This window comes from Crocuta crocuta, unplaced genomic scaffold (genome assembly GCF_008692635.1).
Source record: "Crocuta crocuta isolate KB4526 unplaced genomic scaffold, BGI_CrCroc_1.0 scaffold61, whole genome shotgun sequence".
NCBI classification, from domain to species: Eukaryota; Metazoa; Chordata; class Mammalia; order Carnivora; family Hyaenidae; genus Crocuta; species Crocuta crocuta.
The window spans coordinates 1,527,052-1,548,651 of NW_027528369.1; positions in this window are offsets into that span (position 1 = coordinate 1,527,052).

Consider the following 21,600-nt stretch of genomic DNA (forward strand, 5'->3'; position numbering starts at 1 on the left):
TGGGGGAAGGACAGAAAGAGAGAGGGAGACAGAGAATCTGAAGCAGGCTCCACACTGTCAACGCAAAGCCCAATGTGGAGCTCAGAACCATCAACCATGAGATCATGACCTGAGCCAAAGTTGGATGCTCACCCAACTGAGCCACCCAGGCACCCCAAGCATCTACCTCTTTCAAGCCTCACCATACTCATAAAACTACGGATTTACTCTCCTAGTTTTGAACTGTCTCTTCATTCCTAATTGCAGTATTAATTTCAATCATACTATTAATGTAATGGGCAAAAAATAATATCAATGGCACATCACAACTATCCCAGTTCATACAGATTAAGAAGGAACAACAAGATTCCCCAGGGTGGTATTAATCATGGTTTTAATGTTATGATAATGCAAATTAACAATGTACTGAAATCATCTTCATCTCCTAAAGGGAAACCAGTATTTTTAAGGAGAGTGCCAATATTCTTATGACTACTTCTTTGGCCCTGGAAAGGCCCATGCAACAAAATGAAAGCTGACCATTGCAGTTTTGTCCTCATTGTTTTTGTTGGGTTCTCTCATCGAGGACCCACTAACACAATGCAGACAACCTCAAAATGTGACTAATGGCTCTTGCCTTCCAGTCTTTCAGGACGTTTTCTGAAAATGTGACTCAAATTGAGTACTTCCCTCAGAGATAAGCAACTCATATTTTAATGACGGAAGATAGAGATACCCTGGCTTTCATGATGCTTAGCACATATATGTTGAAAAAATAGTATATTTAGTAATTTCCAGATCTTGTTATAACCATGTTTGCAGTGTCTCTATTTCGCATACTCTGAGCTCAGTTTTTGGTTTTGCAAAGAATTAAAAGTCTCTACAGTATTTCGTTGATACCATCATTGCTTGTCAGGGAGGTGAGCTGGCAAACAAATGATAAGGATCAAACCATTTGCACTAATTTAGGTGTGTGTGATTTAACTCATGCTCTTGATACCAAATGTTTGTGCAAACATAATTATCCCTTGGTTCCCTATATAGGTTTTAGGAATGCCTAATATTAAAGTGGAAAATTTTTAGTGGATTTTCTCCTCAAGTTCAGCAATTTGCCTTTATAAAAATTACTTAATGATGTTGTCCTTAAATTTTTCACCCAAGAGAAAATAGATAATACCAAGATATTATCCCTAAACCTATGAATTCATTTATAATGCAACACCAAATGATACCAAACCCAGCATGAGATAATGAGGCTAGTTTGAAGGGTGATGAATGGGAATGGTAACATTCTAGGGCTCTGTTGCTGATTAGTGAGATGCTCTCCTTTAAAGATCTTTACAGGGGCTCCTTGGTGGCTCAGTCTGTTAAGCATTCAACTCTTGGTTTTGGCTCAGGTCGTGTTCTCATGGTTCACTGACAGCACAGAACCTGCTTAGAATTCTCCTCCCCCTCTCTCTTCCGCTCCCCCACTTGCATGCTCTCCCTCCCTCTCTCTCTGTCTCTGTCTCTCTCTCTCAATATAGATAAACTTTAATAAATAAATAAAGATCTTACAAATAAAATAATCATTCTTTAAGGAAATGTTTAAATAGGGCCTGAAGGGACCCGCAGACCCTGTTGTGGGTTGAGGCATACAATCCAGTGCATTAGATCATAAGTGATAGAAAACTAGCTCAAAATAACTTAAGCATAAGGGGGGATTTATGAGCTCTCCTAATTAGGAAATAGAGAACTGCGCCCTGGCTTCAGGCATAGCTTGATGCAAAGACTCAGTACCTATAGGACTCTTGGTGCATGTTTCCACCTCATACATCTGCTTGACTTTTCTGCCATCCTTCTCAGACAGGCTCCCATCTGCCAGCTCAGCAACACCACCGAAAATAACCAGATTTTCCTCTTCTCAGGCATAAAAATTTCCAAGGGGAACTCTCACTGGGCCATGTGCCCTTCACTCACCAATAAGTATGATCTGGGCTGGGGTACTCTGACTGGACTGGCATGGCCCAAACCCTCCACTCTTGGGTCCAAGGAAATAGGGACATGACCCAAAGAGCCATGTGGGTGAGGGATAAGATCCTGAAAGAGAAAGAGGAGCAACCCTTTCTTAACTCCCTTTTTAATGAGTGCCTTAGAGTTGGTTTCTCTTACTTTCAACCCAGAACCCTAACTACCATAGCAGGTTGCAGGAAATGGGACAATGAGTAGGGAAACTACCTTCTAGGCACAGGACCATGACACTGCACATCACGTCTCTCACAACAGCCCCAGGGCTGCTGATGCAGAGCTGTTGCCCAAAGCTCTTGAGCGTCAAGCTATACCGCCAGAGAAACACATCAGATTGAAGAATGGAGTGATGTTTTGCCTGCAGGAAAAGAAGACAGACTTGAACCGGTCCTTGCCAGCAGCTGGGGTGTGTGAGTTAAACAGTCCACTGCCCTAAAGAGAGTCATGTAACCTGGAGCCAGGGGGACAGTCCTGGTTTAAAACATTCTGCTAACATCAGCCTGGATATTGTCACGATGCCCCTTAAGAGCTAATTAATGATCATTCTTACTCAAGGTAACACACTTGAGTTCCCAGATCCTGCAATGAGAAGATTTCAACACCTTGTGTGGTAGCGGCAAGCGAACAGGAACCTCATTTGGATCCATGAAGCCCAAACAATGCCAACGCCATATTGTTCATTGCATATAGTATGAATAGGTGAAAAGATACAGTCCTGAGCATTTTTCTAACTGTAGGACCTTGAACACATTGCTTGAATTCTCTGGGCATCTGTATACTTAGTAAAAAATGTTTAATAGTCATTGCTTTGTGGGATTAATGTGAGGATTCAATTTGCTTACTATGTTAAGTGGTTGGTACAGTGCCTAGCACATAGTCAGCGCTGGACAAATATCAGCTCTTATTATTATTACTAAAAGTATAGGGCTGCCTCCACCAACCTAATTTAAGAGGCATAGATGAACTCTTTCCTTATCCAAATATGTTATATGTACCACTCTGCCCATTACAGATGCATCACTTTGGATTAAGAAATAATCTCTATGGCAATGCTGAAAACTCTATTAGGAAACGTGAAATACTACATTCAAGATTTTCATAAATAGTTTTCAAAGTACTTATTTCTTCCTAATGGGTTTTAACAAAGACAAGGGTGAGATGAGCCACAAGACTCTTCAGATAGGTACAGATCTGGATCAGTGACACTGGAGTGTTATCAATGATGGGGCTGAAGTGGGCTGAGAAGAAAACATTTTGATGGAGAAGTTTCTGATATCACGATGGTCTCTAATTCTCACTATTCACCAGGCAGATGAGCTGGTCTCAAAAAAAAAAAAAAAAAATCCTCTCTCAAAGCTCCATAAGCTTCGGAGCAGGTGTCTATATATATCCAAAATATGGATTTTTCTGCCATCTGCTGGTCATTTTTGAAAAGGACAACCATCTTTCTGTGAACAAAGATGGGGTCTTTGGTGCCTCTCTTCTTTCTTGACCCACTTGTGGACTTGCCCACAAATCTCACTGGAACTGCGGGTTGTAGAATTTGGTTTGTGAAATAGGTGATGGGGCTTTGGAGATTAATGATGGTGGTGTATGGAGACACTGATGGGCATGTATGGGGTCAGTGATTAGTGTCTGTGGGTTCAGTGGCAGATGTCTGCGGGGTAAGTGAGTGTGGCTGAAAGCTGAGTCATTGGAAGGCTGTGGTACCAGAAACTGATTTTTTTCTGGACTTAGCAATGGAGTCTCTATAAATAATGTCTAGAATAGGAGATTGAAATATCTGAGATATGGAATCTATATGGTCTATGGTACACCGTCTGTAGGAGAAATGATGTTTAGACAGAGGTGTCTGTGATGTTGGGTCTAGAGTCCCAAGAATGTGGAAACTTATGTTAGTAGAATGGTTAAAAAATGTTTGAAAATTAAATAGATGTTAGGTAAGCTTATTGAACCGATGTGAAATTCTTGGCTGTCTATAATATCCTAATTCTTAGGAGATGCATGTATTCAGGGGTGAAACATCTTGATTTCTGTGCTTTCTCTTCAGTGTGGCTTAGCAGTAAAATGTGCATGTAATTTTCAAAAAGATTAAAAACTATCAACAGACAAGAAGGTCTAAAGTATATATGAACTATAAACACTCTCCAAAGACACAAAATTAACTTGAATGAAAGGAAAGATCCATTGTGTCTGGGGTTCTCTAAAATCAGATGCCTCACTCCATCCAAAGCAAAACAAAGCTTACAAAAAAAGGAATAGATCCAGAGAAGCTTGGGGTCAAACTCCAGCTGACATACCCTGAAACTTTCCTACGTAATTTGCTCAACCAAGAATCATTAGGCAAGAAAAGGGAGAATATTCTAGTTCCCATACCTCAAAACTTTTAAACTCTTTTTTTTTAAAGAGAGAGAGACAGCATAAGCAGGGGAGGGTCAGAGAGAGGGAGATACAGAATCAGAAGCAGGCTCCAGGCTGCTAGCCGTCAGCGCAGAGCCCGATGCGGGCCCGAATCCACAAACCGTGAGATCATGCCTTAAGCCGAAGTCAGCCGCTTAACCAACTGAGCCACCCAGGCACCCCTCAAAACTTTTAAACTTTTATAATGACACAAAGGAGACTATCTTTAGGACTCCAAGATACAAAAGGCCCAAAACATGAAGGCCATTATTAATCAATCTGACTACTTTAAAATAAAACATGTGTCCCAAAATAAAACCACATACCATAAATACCGTAAGATGAAAACCACTGCAAGATGCAGACCCAGGTTAGAATTGTAGAGAATTTGCAGAATAAATGACATCTGAAAAATGAATGTTTTGGGGAATTGATTGAATTTCTCCTTTTAACGTAATTTGTCATCTTCCAACTTGTTTAGAGTCCTTCCACAAAAGTGTATCCTCTATTTTTTATTCTATTTAATTTTTTCATTGTAGAATAAATTTAGACTTGCATAAAAGGTTCTAAGATGGTATATAGAATTTTTTTTTCATACCCTTCATCTAGATCTTGCCCTAATGACAACATCTTACATCACCAGGGGACATCGGTCAGAAGTAATAAATCAGCATGGACACAATACTGTTAACTCAGTGGCAGACTCTATTCAGATTCTGTAAGTTTCTTCACTAATGTTGTTTTTCCATACCAGGATCTAATCCGGAATATCACAGCCCTCAGTCACTGTGTCTCTTCAGTCTCTGATCTGTGACAGTTTCTTGGTCCTTCTTTGTTTTCCATTAACTTTGAAAACTTAAAAGAGTGTTGATCACCTATCTTGTACAATGCCCCTTAATTTTTGTTGGTCTCCTGTATTCTTTTAAATTTTTTAATGTCTTGTATTTATTTTTGAGAGAGAGATAGAGACAGCGTGAGCAGGGGAGGGTCAGAGAGAGAAGGAGAGATAGAATCCGAAGACAGTCTCCAGGCTCTGAGTTAGCTGTCAGTACAGAGCCCGATGCGGGGCTCGAACCCACAAACCATGAGATCATGACCTGAGCCAAAGTCGGACGCTTAACCGACTGAGCCACCCAGGCGCCCCACCTGTATTCTTCTTATTAGACTGGAGTCCTGGTTTTTATGGAGAAAATTACCAAAAAGAAGTGACCTCATCTACTCGTATCAGGGGTACATTATATGCACATGATACTGGTGATGTTAACCTCGATCACTTGGGAAAAGTGGCAACTACCAGGTCTCTCCACTGTAAAGCCACTTTTTATTTTCCCCTTCCATACCCTTTCATTTGTAAGTGAGTCAGTAAGTCCAGCCCACATTCCAGGGCAGGGAAACTAATTGGAATTAATTCAAATTGCTCTGTAAGGGAGATCTATTCCCCTTCCTCCCCCCATCTATTTATTTATTCAATTATTTGACATTATTACAGACTCATGGAGATTTATTTTGATTTGGGGGTTATAATCCAGTCCTAATGTTATTTATGTATTTGCTCAAACTGTTCCAGCTTTGCCTATCGGGAGCAATTTCAGGTTGACTTCTGTACCCATTTGCAAAGCCCATATTTTAAAAATCAGAGCATGGTATTTAAAAACCAATATCTAGAGGAGTAATGTCATCAGAATGGCAGAGTAGGCAACTCCAAGCTCTCATCCCCCCAGAGACACATAAAAAAAACAAGCAGAAAATGTCAGAACCAATTTTATCAGAACTCCACAAAACAATCAACAACTGACAGCAGCCCAGCAAATGCTGAATCAAGAAAAGAATATGACTTCAACACAGTAGAAAAGTTCCATGGTGACTTTATTTGCCTTTATTCTCCCCGCCCCCCACCCCATCCCCAGCTACGAGGTGGTTTAAAAGCACTAGCAACCTGCACTCCCAGAGGGGTACCGTCTTCCCAAATCAGGAAGGAACAGAGCAGACAAGGAACAGGCAAATTGGCGTGTGTGTGCGTGTGTCCTCAAACCTGTCTTGGGGGTTACGTGAAGGACTGATGGAGGTTGTTCATCTCTGTTTCATCTAACTTGGAAGTCAGCACAAGGGAGTAGGTCAGAAAAGTAATAGGCGTGACCTAAAACACTACCAGGCCTGCTAACACCCCTCAGGTGTCGGAACACTACCTGGTCTCACACAGTTTATCCACTCGAATGTGCCTACTTCTGCTGTCTGCCGTAGCAATTCTGACTGTTCTTCACCAAGTGCTTTCCTCATTCCCCGCTCCTAGGAACCATCCTAGAAACATGTTCCCACCATCTAATGCAGCTCCTGCTGTGGTGTTAAGTCCTGTATCCAGATTTAATCTTCATTACCATTTGGCCACCAATTGCAGATTCTGGCCCCATGTCCACCTCTGGGCTCTTGTCAGTACATGACAACTAGATTCCACTATTCTAGTGAGATATTGCCCCTGTTTTGCTAGGAGACTCAACATGTCCCTGGCTAGGATATATTATGACTTTCTCCTAACTATGGACTTTATGGGAAGCCCTTGCAAGGCTTTGGGTTAGGAAAGAATTTGGTAGGATGTGATAAGAGTGCAGGACCTTGGGGAAACAGCTGATTCCAGAGCTGAAGAAAAGAAAATGCATAGTGGCCCTGGGGCATCATCTCGTGCCATTAATCAAAGATAGATTTTTCCTAACTTCATTAAGGTACAATTGATTTTAAAACTATATATATTTAAGATATATAATGTAATAAATTGATATATGGTATACATTGTGAAATGATGACCAGAGTCAAGCTAAATTAACAAATCTGTCATTTAACTGACTTTGTGTATGCATGTGTATGCGTGTGTGTGTGCATGTGTGTGCGTGTGTGTGTGTGTGTGTGGTGAGAACACCTAATATCTACTCTTTCAGCAAATGTCAAGCATACAATGCAGTATTATTAACTATAGTTCACCATGTTGGACACTGGATCCCAGTGTACTTATTCATCTCATTTAGAGTGTGTACCCTTCAGCCAACCTCCCTCCTATTTCCCCCACCCATGGTAACCAGGGCCTAGAAGGATGGACAGTTTTTAAATAAGTAAATAAAAGTTACAGATATACCAAAAGGACTCAGGAATCAATCTTAAGGAGATCACAATGGCTGAAGCTGGAGTAATTTGCCCAAGATATATGTTGGTAGTATAGGCTTATACTCCAAAAGAATGAAGTAAATATCTATTACCAGATGGTTGTAAATAAAATATTGAATAAAGAAATCAATGAAGAGAAGAGGCAAATTGTAGATACCCCTGCAAAACTTCACTTCCCTCTTCTTTGAGTGAAGGCTGGATTTAGTGACTCACTCCAAATAATGTATGAAAAGGTAAAAGTAGTGACTCTAGAGTGGAGAAACCTGGAAGACACCTTCTTAACCAGAGGACCAAGGTGAAGATAACCAGGGATGACTCGTACTGATATCACTTGATATGATGCAATGAGAAGGGCAATCCATTTCTGTGATATATTCTTCTCAAAAACCCATAATCCAAATTTAACCAAGAGAAAACATTCTACAAACCAATAATGAGAGACGTTTTACAAAATACCTGACTAGTGCTCTTCAAAATTATCAAGATCATGAAAAACTAGGAAAGAGTGAAGACTGTCACATAGTGTCAAAGACTAGAGAAGGAAAATGAAGACTCTGGATCTGATCAGGGAAGTGAAAAAGGATATGTGTGGCAAGACTGCTTAAATGGGAATAAAGTTAGGTTAGCTCATAGTATTGTACCAATGTTAATTTTGTTGTTTTGACAGGTGCTCTGAGGTTATGAGGTTATGTAAGATGTTAACCCTGGAGAAACTGAATGAAAGGTATACAGGAACTCTCCAGACTTAATTTCCAGCTTTTTGGTAAGTCTAAAATTATCCCAAGTTAAAAGTTCATTTATCTATTTTTTCCAAAGATTTTATTTTTATGTAATCTCTACACCCAACACGGAGCTCGAACTTACAACCCCAAGATCAAGAGGCACATCCTCTACCAACTGAACCAGCCAGGTACTCCTAAAAGTTCATTCAAAAAGTCAGACTTTGAAAACAAAATTGTAGGGGCACCTGAGTGGCTCAGTCAGTTGAGCATCAGACTCTTGATTTCCACTCAGGTCATGATCCCAGGGTCTTGCGATCCAGCCCCATGTCCTGGATCCTTCCAGCTTCATGCTAAGCGTGAAGCCTGCTGAGGATTCTCTTTCTCTCTCTCTCTCTCCCCCAACCCTCTCCCTCACTAGCATGCTCTCTCTGTAAAATTAAAAAAAATAATAAAAAAATAAACAAATTTAAAATAGAATTGTAAAAGTTCCTAAGAGAAAAAGCAAAATAAAACGAAGGAGTCCACGGGCAAGTGGAATTGGTGACCAGTGTAAAGGAAACTAAGAAGAATTATTCCAGTTGCCCTGTGAACCCATCATAAGCCTATATTTGCCTCGTGGTTATGCCCCAAAAGAGGAAAATGAAATGCAGTTGACTGTACATCCTTCAAGGAACTTGAAGGCCCTGCCGAAATTTTGTGGGGGGTCTCCATCGAAACTGCCAAAGGGGAGACACTTTAGAACAGTGGCCTAGACTAGGTGCATCTAGTCCACAGATTTCAGGGGCAGATATGTTTGTGTTTAAGTTATTATGAATTGTTGACCTTCTTAAATGCACACATTATTAATATTTTTCCTCAAATTTGAGTAGCTTTCAGCTGTTAAATTTTTCTGCTTCTTTCTTCTCTTTCTAGAACTAGAGTTGCATGTTTAATGCAATATATTTAATGGCTTCCCAAGGGTATCTTAAGATTTGTTCATCTTTCTTCATTCTTTTATCTTTCTGTCCATCAACTGGATACTCTCAATTGATCTGTCTTCAGTTTAACAGATTCCTCCTTCTGCTATCTGAAATCTGCCATGAAACGTCTCTTACCTGTATCAGTTACTATACCTTTAAAACTCCTGATATTCTTATAGGTTTATATTTATAAGCTCAACTTATGTATTCATAGTATCTGTTTTATGAGTCATGTAATTATCTTTACATATACTCCTTTTCATTTTAAATACATACTTATAATGCCTGTTTTGAAATTCTTTTCTGCTAGGTCCAACATCTCAGCCCCCTCAGTATGCCTCCTGACAGATTTCTTTCCTGTGTAAAAGGCATATGTTCCTATTTCGTTGCATGCATTATTGAAAAATTGGCAATTTAGAAGGTGCATTGTATCAACTTTGGATTCTGTTTCCACCTTGTGAGTGGTTATGGTTGCTGGATTTTTATTTGTTTGCTTAGTGACTTGCCTGGACAATTTCTATAAAGTCTGTTTCCCCCTCAGTGTGCATGTGACTGTTGTCATCTTGTTTCCTAGAGCTTGGAATTCCATACCTACATCCTTTTACTTCCCCTCAGTAACAAGATGGCCCTTTACCCTATTCCAACTAGTGAGTATAGGCATTGTTTATAGAAATGATGGAGCCAGAGAAAGGGATTCACTAAGTTTGTATATGATGTCCTGGCAAACTCCTAAGGGATGCATGTATGAAAATGACCAGAGCCAACATAGCAAAACGTTTGAGAAGTTAACTACGGTATAGAATACCAAGCAAGTTTCACAGTTGGCCTCTGGGTAGCACACAAGTGAGAGAAACCAGAATCACATTGCAAAAGGCTTTGAATGCTAAGTTCATAGTTGAACTACAGCCCATAGCAATAGGCCAGTGTGTGTTCCCAAACCAAACAGGTTGACCACTTACTAAAATGGAGGATTTTCAAAGAAACCATGTCAAATAATAGTCAAAATGTTCACAATATAGTCTAAAATAGCAAAGTTGCAGGGCATCCGGGTGGCTCAGTTGGTTAAGCGTCTGACTCTTGATTTCAGCTCAGGTCATGATCTCACGGTTTGTGAGTTCAAGCCCTCTGTGCTGATAGCATGCAACCTGCTTGGGATTCTGCTTCCCCCTCTCTCTGCCCCTCCACCGCTTGCTTCTCTCTCTCTCTCTCTCTCTGTCTGTCTCGCTCTCAAAATATATAAAAATAAACTTTAAAGAAAAGTAAATAAAAAATAAAATAACATAGTTGCATCCATCCTCTTTTGTAGATCTGTGATTTGCCTTGTTACTTCTGCCAACTAGAAATCTTCTCCCCAGTAATTCCTGTTGCTTGTATTCAGTTCTAATTTCTTATGATTCAGAAGGGCTTGTTGGGACAAAAGTCAGAGCCTGAGGGTGACCTAAGTACATGCAGATATCCAAGGAAAGAACACATTGTAGTCCAAAATAGTCTATTCCAGGGGCTCAGGGGACCCTGCGGCAGGTTTAGAATGAAGCATGGTTGACCAGTCCTGGGAGTGCAGTGTCCCAGGTGCCTCATGAAGAAATATTGTACAGAGAGGGTGACCTCTTATCCTGGGAAGATGGGTGGTCCACTTTGGAGGAACACAAGCCAAGGGGTAGGGGTAGGAGTCTGCAGAGTGATCAACTTACCCGAGATGAAGAATTTCTCCCAAGGTGTCCACTTTTGAATGTAAACACTGTTTTCCTTAGAAGTCAGATAAATGAACTCAAATACCCCTTCAGTAGCCTTGCTCACCTGCAGTGAAAGATAAGAGTGTGGCATGGGTTTGAGGAGCATGGGAGTGTTTTGGTCAATTCAATCCACTATAATAAAATAGCATAGACTGGGGCACTTAAACAACAGACATTTATTTCTCACAGTTCTGCAGGCTGGAAAGTCCAAAATCAAGGCAGCCACAGACTTGGTATCTGGTGAGAACCCACTTTCTGGATGGCAAAATGCTGCCTTCTTGCTGTATTCTCACATGGTGGAGAGAGAAAGCAAGCTCTCAGTTCTCTTCCCATAAGGCCATTAATCCCCTCTCACAACCTTCTCACACCCCTCTAAACCTATTTACCTCCCTATGGCCCTATATCCAAATAGCATCACATTGGGGGTTAGGACTTCAACATATGAATTACGGAGGGCATAATTCAGTCCAGAGAAGGTAGGCAGAGTAATGGGTCCCCCAAAGATGTACATCTGAAGAACTTGTGAATATGGTACCTTCCATAGCAAAAGGAATTTTGCTGATGGGATTAAATGTAAGGACATTGAGTTAGGGAGCATATTCTGGATTATCTGGGTGTGCCCAATTTAGTTGTATGAATCTTAAAAAGTAAAGAACCTTTCCTGTTTCCTGGTTCTCAGAAAAGTAAATACAACCACAAAAGAATTGTTATAGAGATGCAGCATAACTCCCAAGTCCTAGACTAAGCCAATCATATGCAACATTAATGGCCTCACCTTCATCCTAAGAATGTTCAAGATCTGTCAGGCTCTCACTGGAAGGTCACATACTAGTCAGTGAACAATGCTTATAGCTCTCATCCCAAACTACAAGATTGGCCATGCCCAAACCATTACCAAAGCCTCCTCAGGGGATGGACCGAGAAGCAGGCTTCCTCTTACCCATGCCTTTAAGGCCTCAACCAGTTCATCTGGCCTGCACTACAGTTTGTCGACCTCCTAAAAAGTCTTATGTCTCCTTGAGCACTGGAGATCCTGTGTGCAAGGGTCATAGAAGAGCACACATCAAGCAAGGAAATGTCCCTCTTGAGTCAAAGACTTAATGAGTGGGCAATTCTAGGTCAGAAAATAATCAGCATATCTTCATAAATGCTGGATACACATCAATCTGTAGCCAAATCTTCAGCTTTTCCTCAGTCCTGGGAAGGCCCAGAGACAAGCAGACATTTGGCCAGAGAACATAGGCAAGCCAGGCACCAATGCCCCTGTTGCCCTCCAGGGCCTTCACTTAAATTGTGACCCCAGGCTGTAACCATTCCCCATGACCTCCTCTGCACACAGCAGGAGATCATGCATATCAGAAACAAGTCCATTTGATTAGGTGCACCCTTGGGCCTCTCCAGGTCCCCAGAGGATTTTGGAGTAGGTAGGTTTGATTGTCTGGGCCTTGACCAGTTCACCTCATCTGCCATGATAACTCCTGAGCTCCCGCGATAGGTGCTTCCTGCCTTAAGCAGTGTAGTTACCCCAAGGTACCCTGAAAATAAGAGACCACAAAGAAGGATGTTGAGCCAATAATCTTCAGGGGAAAATCAAATTCTAGACAGGAGGAAGTCACAGACAATACAGGAAGCTTTTCCTGTGCATCATGCCCTTTCTACAAGCCTGTCCATTACCCCACGAACCATAGCCCTGTTCCTGCCTTGGACCAAGAGCCAGGCTTACAAGCTCATCACAGAAAAAGGATCAAGCTGCCAATGGCATCCATGACACATGGACCTACACCTTAAACTAAACTCACATCTCAAGTACACCTCCTGTGTTTGACCAAGACCTTGTGGGGATCAGGGGTCAGACCTAGCACTCAACCCTCCAGGCAGGCTGTGTTCTCTCCCTGTCTCTCAACCCCAGATGATTCATGCCTTTAAGGGAGATTCACGAGATATAAGAAGTTTTCTTAACCCAGAGCACTCTGGACCTGGCACCTTGTCTATCTCCAGGTTTTATACTTTCAGTGGCGTAAAGACAAGAGACTGTACTTAACAGTGAGAAAAACAAGGGTCAGGAGCGTGACTTGCAGATGAAAGAGAACACAGAGTGGTAAAATAAAATGGAATGAAGAAACAAAGAAGAGGTTTGTCAACTTTTATTTATATTATGTTGATACATAAACTTTACGACAAAATGCATGAACACTGTGTGCATACAGCTTTGTGAGTTGTAACAAAGTCTGCCTATCTGTCTCACTAAGATGCAGATCAAGAAGCAGAACAAGTCAAGTGCCCATGCACTGATCCGAAACCATGCACTTGGTGAGGTTTTTTTTTTGGGGGGGGGGTGACAGGAAGAAAGAATGGAGTGTTTGGGATGATCTGGGAGTCTTACGGTGTCTGGGAGCATGGATAGCCTGGAGGGGTTGTTGAGCCTAAGGAGTAAGAGAGCTCATCAGTTGGGTGAAGTGAGTGAAATGCAGGAGGCTCTTGTTTATGTAATTCTAGTCACAGTGACCAGTTAGAAAGGGCAGACGGGAGCTGGTCAAGGACAAGTGAATGAACTCGGTGTTTTCAGGCAAATATGCCCCATGGGAGAGGAGACGAATTCAGGAAAGCAGCAACTCGCATTAATTTTGCAATCTGCCTACAGAGTTTAGCATCCAGCAGCGTCAGGTACCCTCTGCTCTTGGTTACTGGAGTCTGTCCTGATTAGAGAAGATAAGTGAATGGGGGTGGGGGGGAAAGGAAGTGGGGCCATGGTGAAGCCACAGAGCAGGGAGATGGGGTAGGAGGTAGAATGGAACAGGGAGAGAAGGAGTGGAGGACAGAGGTACAGAGCCAGCCTAGCGTTCTGGGGGCGGCTCAGAAAGTAGGACGCCTGACATGAGGGATTCCGGGTTACCAGAGACATGGATGGGAAGCAACTAGAGGGATTCGTGCAGGACAAAACAATTGACGTGAGTCAACTCTCCCACACGAGGAAACCTTTGCTGGGGAATCCAGCCTCATTGGTGCCCCCACACAAACTCAGTGACCTGTGTGTGTTCGTGAAAGTGCATATCATCAGCTGACCTTGCCAACATCACCACCACCACGACACCAGTATAGTCTGGATGAAACCCAGATACTAGAGGCTTGTAACAAGTTTCTACAAGGAACAATGTCAAAGAGAAGGGAGCTAGACCTCAGACTACCCTAGGATCAAATCCAGGAAATGTTCTTCCTGGTGGTCAATCCACAAGACAGGACATTTATCACTTCTGTCCTTCACAGCTTTCCACTTAAAATAGGAATAATTTTCAGGCAGAGAAGGACAAATATCATATGTTTGCACGTATAGGAGGATTAGGAGGAACTNTCAGGACATTTATCACTTCTGTCCTTCACAGCTTTCCACTTAAAATCGGAATAATTTTGACTTCCAAGATTGTTATGAGTAATTACATAATTATTAAATTATTAAAACATAGAAAGGGCATGGAACAGTGCCCAGCACATAATGCACGTGGCTCTAGTATTATTTTTGTTAATATACCTAGGCTAATTACAATCATTATTATATACGAGGAACAAAATGACAGCTGTTGTTAACATTACATTACAAATAAGGGTACATCTCATTTAAATCTCTCAAAAACATGTAAAGTATGAACTATCTAAACCTGCTTTATAGGAGCATCGTCATGTTTGCAGCAGAACTAATAGCAATTATATAGGTAAGATAATTATGTCAACGAAGGCATCACATTTATGCTTATTTCAACTGGTGACGTAGAGCACAAGATTATTGTGGTACCGACTATTGCTATAAAGGCAGCATGATGTAAATAAACAATGAAGGATGGCATGGCCACTTTGATGAGGAAACAAGGTTCTGTCCTAAAAGTGACATCTCTCACCAGGCACAGACCCATGCCCTGGCAGATGATCTGTGGAGGTCACACACAGGGCAAAGCCAATGTTCCAACCCAGCCTTATTAGGGCTGGGCAGACGCTCAGTGGATGGTCTTCCCCAGGCTGTCCCCTACCTGGTACACATCCAAGACTAGTCATGAGATTGCACATGGGTCAGTGATTGTGTTTATGCACCCCACGTCTCCCCAACCTCACGATAGCCACACAGTAGCCTCATCCTTGATCAGACCATGTCGTCTTGTGGTCACTGAATCTAGATTTAGCCTTATTGTCTATGCAAGGGGGACCTCTGCTTTCTTTTGAGCCATCTGCCCTGCACCAGCAGCCTCCATGTCTCTTATCACCACACAGGAGATTAGTCTCCCAGGGAAGGAAGTCACAGACATGTTGGGGAAAAACTACCATACACCTGACACACACATTTGGCCTGGCCCCACCCGTCAGTCTGTGTCCACTTAGACCCAACTGTCCGGACCTGTGTGTATCCTTTGGGGTCATAGAGGGCCCAGCCTAGGACTTCATCTCTCCACAAATCCAAAGTCCCTTCCTGGACACCACCTCTGGGCTTTTTACAACCCAGATAACTTTAAGGAAGTTTCATGACACGGGCAACCTGGAGGGCTCAGTTGGTTAAGTGTCTGATTCTTGATTTCATCCCATGTCATGATTCTCATGGTTCATGAGATCAAGCCCTGCATCAGGCTCTGTGCTGACAGTGTGGAGCCTGCTTGGGATTCTTCTCTCTCTCCCCGCCCCCCACCTCCATGCATGTGCTCCCTCCCTCTCTCTCTTTCTCTCTCTCATAATAAAAAAATAAACTTAAAAAAAAGGAAGTTTCCTGACATGCACTCACAGTTCTGATCCAGGAAGGCTTCAGCACCTTCTTTAGTCCCAATGTGGAGACTAAGGGGGAAGGAGATGAGAGACCGTGTGCTTCAGGGTAACAGGGAGCATGGTTATGGACATGATTCCTCAGTAAAGGAGAAGAATTAAAAATCTGAAGGAGCTGTAAACAGGATAAGGATTCAACCATTTCTTTGTAGTTCATTAGTATCTAGTGCAGAAACAACAAAATATGTGCACATCATAAATGTACGTGTCTACTCATCTTGAAAAAAGTTTCACACCCCTCACTGCAGCAGATGAAAAGAGTCCTTGAAGAATATCCTAAAACAAAACAATAATTAAAATGATTAGAGTGGGTTCATGGACTTCATGAGAGTAGTGTTCTTTGTGCTTCTCATGGTCTTTGGGCAGATATTTGGAAATGCATGAGGTGGCATGATGTGGGAGAAACAGAGACATATGTTAATCTTCCTATCTGCAAACAAGGGGAGATAGAGGGTGCAGGCACGGGTGATATACAAGTGTGAGGAGTCCATGGAGCTAAGGCAAGAACGGTACCATCAGCACGCCTGGACTGAGTCATCAATGACAGCAGCTCTTTCATTCCTGAACTCTTATCTGGAAAGAGATCACAGCCAAGGCCATCACTTTTCCTCCCAGGATTCACCTCCATCTCATTACCAAAATTGTGGGTGCCAGAGAACAGAAAGTAGATCCAAAAGGCATAGAGAAGAGGAAGTTTCAGGTCAAGGGGCAAGAAGCAAAGACAAGAAACAGACAATAGGAATTTAAAAAATCAACAACTCCTGGGCTGCAGGAAAGCTGAGAGGACCACTCACAGTGCAGTTACATCTGCCTCTTAGTATCCATGATGGCATCGTTTCTGGTATTTTTTGGCATTCTCCCAGGGCATCACATCACCCTTTGTCATATTTAGTTGATTTTTTGTGAATCAGAGGACCTGAAAGGAACCAATCTTATAACAGAAGGATCAGCATAGTATGTATAGATGTCCAGAGGCAAGGGTACATTTTCCCCCTTAGATTTCAGATTCTGGGTCTCATGACACCCCAAGGGAGCTATAGGCGGGACAGCCAGGTCAGAGGACAGAATATCCTTTGGAGAACGCCATGGGGACAGTGTCTGGGGTGGAAGTGACTGTATGACCATCCTCACAGATGTGGCGCATGTCAGAGGGTCCATGCAGGGGAATAAGTGGACATGGGGCTTGGGTTAGGTCAACTAACCCCATATGAGAAACTCTTCATTGGGAAATATATTCATACTGATGTAATCACATTGATGATTTAGCCTATATTCAAAAATTTCAAAGAGTGCAGTACTTTTGACCATGTGTGAGAAGAAAGTAGAAGAGTGATATGGGATGGAAAAGTTCTTGTGGGGTGGTGGGCCATTGTCTTGCTCGGACCACCACTGCACTACCTACCTTCTTCAGCTGCAGCAAGATCCAAGGGGTGCTCTGTGGGGAACTGAGTTTGAAGAGGAGCCCAGTACTTCCCTTAGGTGGTGATGAAATCATGAAACAGCTGGCTTGAGTAACGTGGATGATTCTCAAGTCTTTACAAATATGTGGATAAGAAGAAAATACTCAGCAAAAAAACTCTGCCTCTCTTCATGTTTATGGAATCAAGTTTCTCTTCTTTCACCTATATCCATCCTCTAAATGGTAGAATTTATGAAAACCAATGAGTTTCCCTGGCCAGCCACCTTTTGGAGGAGGAGATATTTTTTGTCCTTCAGTAACCTCTGGTGAGAATCCCCATGAGGTTCATGGTGATAGCCCTCCTTGTGTTAATCAGGCACACCAATGTCTAAGTTGCAGTAAATGCCGCATGTGGGGGGCTGGGGGGGCTTATTCTGGAAGCAGTTACAATCAGGCACATCAGAGGTGACACGCAGAGACAACACCATAGCAGAGGTCAGCCAGAGGATGTGTTCCACCCTGGGGACCTAAAAGGCACAAAGGAGAGGCTCTCTCATGTCATGGCATGTCGTGCACATCCGAAGGTCTAAGACCACGCATGACATTCCCACGGAGTGCTTATTCCTGCAGCCCACGAGTCACTGAAGCATTTCAAGTACCTTCATGACTTTCTTTTGGTCTGAGTGCTGCAGTGAATGAGAGGTGGTTTGTTGAAATAAGTAGATAGGCACACAATTCTTTATCTGGATTATGCATCAATAAACTCAAGGAAGTTCAAATATTAATAAATTACAAGGAATGTAAAAATCTCATCAGGTTGACAGATTCTATCTGTACCTTCATTCAGTTGCTCTTCCCACTGCATTCTTTTTTATTTATATAGTTTTAATTTATAGTACTTTAAAATATAGATTTTCTAGCAAAGTAGAATTAGACAATTCCTCCTTTGGAGTTTTGTTATTTTTTAATAAATGAGTCAGAATTTCATTTGTAAAGCAACGTTAATTACAATGGGGGCGGGGGGACACAGTAAGCCATCAGGAAGGACAGAATGCAAAGCACCATTACATTATGATCCGAACTGAAGTCATGTAAGAGCCATAATAATATGGGAAGTGAAGCAACCTCAGTAAAGTTACCCCCCTACCCTCCTTCCCTGAGTCCGACTCTTTTCGGAATAGAGAAATGTGGGGAGTCAAGTGCACAGTGGCTGGGCCAAGAGCACAGAGAAGAATTGTTCAGGTTAAGGGAGCAAGAAACGTGGGGCAGAAACGGGCAATAGGGAAGTAAAATCCAGCACCAGGGCCTGGCTGCAGAAACTGTGGAGAGGTTACTCAAACGAGGGTTACGTCCTTCCCCACCTTCTTGCACAACCTTCTGTCTGGTCTTTGTTGACCTCTCTGCGAGAAATCCTATCATACCAGGCCATGTGTAATTTATTACTATCCAAATCTGCATGCAGGAACAGATGCTACAGCAAAAGAGGTCAGTGCAGTGTGTCCAGATGTCCACTGACAGGCACATGCTGCTTGGAGGTCATCGGTGGTCAGTTCCAGAGGCTCAGATGTCCTGATGCAGGTACCAAAAGAGCCCAGGGCTGCCAGATCTGTGAATACAGCTACCAGGGGGTGATTCAGTGGGTGAAAAACCTGCAGTGAGAGGCATTGTGGTTACTCGGTGCCTGCACGGGGCCCAGGATACAGGGGTCCATTCTGTGAGATAGTATGACAAGAAACCTGGCAGGGGTCAGCACTTCCCACGTGAGATCTCTGTAAGAAATCCAAACTCATTGGTCTTATAATACAGAACCACAGACTTAGCTCATTTAAAGAGATCGTTTATCTCTTGGGTCTTTTGATCCTCTATGAGGAGGAAGTGTGTAAGGGAACAAACAAGAAACTAAACAACTTGGTGGGGTAGGCAGAAGAGCCCTGATTTCACCGACTGGTTGGGTGCCAGAGACCCTCCTGTCTCCCTCAGCCACAGCGGTTGAGGGTGNGGGGGAGTTAAGGATGGGAAAGTGTCCTTGGGATTAAATGCCTGAAGGTGCATTTTTTCACCCATTCTCTGACATCAATATTTGGATTTAGCAAGTGGGTATATTCGGGCAGTATGGAGTGTTTAGGAAGTTTGCAGGGTTGGGGAGGCTGAGTGGCATAAGGATATTGGTGGGTGTGGGGTAGGTGATGGGCGTGGACGCTGTTGAGCTTGAGGAGGTTGATGAGCATGGAACATTGGTGAATGTGGGGAAGCCGAGGTTTCGGTGTGTTTGGTTTTGGAGGCTAGTGTTTTTAGAAGGTTGCTGATTTGTGGAAGTTGGCAGCTTTAGGGATGTGGATAGATTCTTGGATGGTGGGTTGTGTGGGATTATTAGGTGCTTTGGACATTTTCTTGGGTTGAAAGAGTGAGAGTTCTGGGAACACTGGCGGATGTGGTGAAGATGGGGTTTGGGATAGGCTATCAGATTCAGGGAGGCATAGTGTTTGGGGAGATTTTTGAAATGGGAAACATTGAATGTTATATGGAGGTTGATGACTTAAGGTGTGCTTAAGGGTTTGGTTAAATTAGATTAGAATATTTCAGAAATTTGAGGAAATTGGTTGGCTTATGAAGGATGGTAGGCTTGAGAATGGGGTTAGACCTCTGTTGGGTGAAATAGAGTGGAGTACAGAAGGCTATGAATTTGTGATTCCATTTACATTGATTAGTTCCATAGGGTAGGCTAACATTATTCAAGTTTTGCACTTGATGGATGCAGGGCAGGGGTGTTCAATTCAAAACTACGTGTCTAGGAAAGCGTCCAACCCTTTTCCCATGGAAGATGTGGTAAATGTAGCTAAGATCAGCATACCTCTGTTACTTATTCCTATTCCCAACGCAATTTGGAGAAGATAATAAGATCAGGGGAATCAAAGACAAGAAGAGTGGCAAGATACAGAAAGAAGAGTCAAAGAATTGGGGGGAGGGAGAAAGGACTGAGGAGACAGAGCAAGGAACAGCATGGCATGGCAAGGAACAAAAAGTAAAGGAGCAGGAAGTAGTGGTACGAATCAGAGCAGGGAGCATGGAACACGGTGAGGAAGCATAGACGAGAGAGAAGAAGCCGGGAACAGAAGAGGGATAGGAAATAGAGAAATAGAGACCACAAACGTTCCTGCACTGGAGATGCAACTGAGGGAGCCAGTCAAAGCCCAGATGCACTACAAGTTGCCTTGTTTTTGAACATACTTGTGTCCTTCTTCCATTCCAATTTCCACTGTATGTATTCAAATTCAATTTCCTAGCATTCAGGAAGTCTAGAAAGAAAAGAACCTATGGCGGAAGAGTTATCACAATCTATCCAGACAGGCACAGGCAGGTTCCTAGTGTCGTTTATGAATTGTCAGTTCCAGAGGCTCAAGACATCCTGGGACAAGTATAGAAGTAGGCATGGTTGTGCAGTCCTGGGAACAATGTTCTAGTGACCTCATGAAAAAAAAAATGTCCTTAGAAAGGGACTCTTTCCTGGACTTGTGGGTGGAGCCCAGTATGGAATTGTTTGTGCAGAAGGTGAGAGGGCACCTTGAGATTGATCAACTCACCCCATATGCAGAATTTCTCACCGGGGATGCCCACTTCGGGATGTAAGTACAATTATTTTCCTTAGAAGTCATATAAATAAACTCAAATACCCTTAAGTTGTCTTGATCCTCTGCAATGAGGACTGAAAAATATTTGTGTGAGTCCAAGATACTTACTATGTCTCCAGGATTCATTGGACTCCAGAACTTACCCCATCCACTCTTGCCAGAGCCGTTTTTTAATGCCTTGTACTTTGGTGGGAATAGGGATGTGGGAAGAGGTGATTTATTTAACTGGGGGTGTTGATTCAGCCAACATGACAAGGACCTTGGAATTAAGCAGGCCACGCTGAGAGAAAGGAAGTCATAACTGAGGGAACCCTTGTCGGAAGGGATGGAAGACTTTACTCTTCAATCTCCTGAGGACAGAGTGATCAGAGAGAAGGTCTATTTCTCCTAAGATTCCCCAGTATAGATGGCAATCCAGCGGGCGAGGAGCTGGGAGCTCCACTCCGCGGGTCCTCAAGGGCTTTGCCCCACCGTGCTCCAGCCCACGTTAAGAACAAATCCAGTCCAAGCACTCTTTCTAAACCAGGGGACACCCGCTAGGGGGCGGGTCCCCAGCCGCGAAGGCGTCCCGCCTCCCCTGGCACAGCCAATGGTGGCACGCAGAGGCCGGAGGGGCATTTTCCTCAACCAACCAGTGCTCCGAGGCCTTTCAAAGCCACGCCCCCATGCCACTCTCCGAAGCGGATACTCCTAAACCCTGTAGCTCAGCCCACAGCTGGTTCGGAAATGAAATGAGGTCCGCCTGGCCTTTTGTGAGTCTGGCCAAGCTCTGGGCAGCCTGCACATGGCCTTAGTAAGCTCACTGCCCCCCCCCTCGTCATG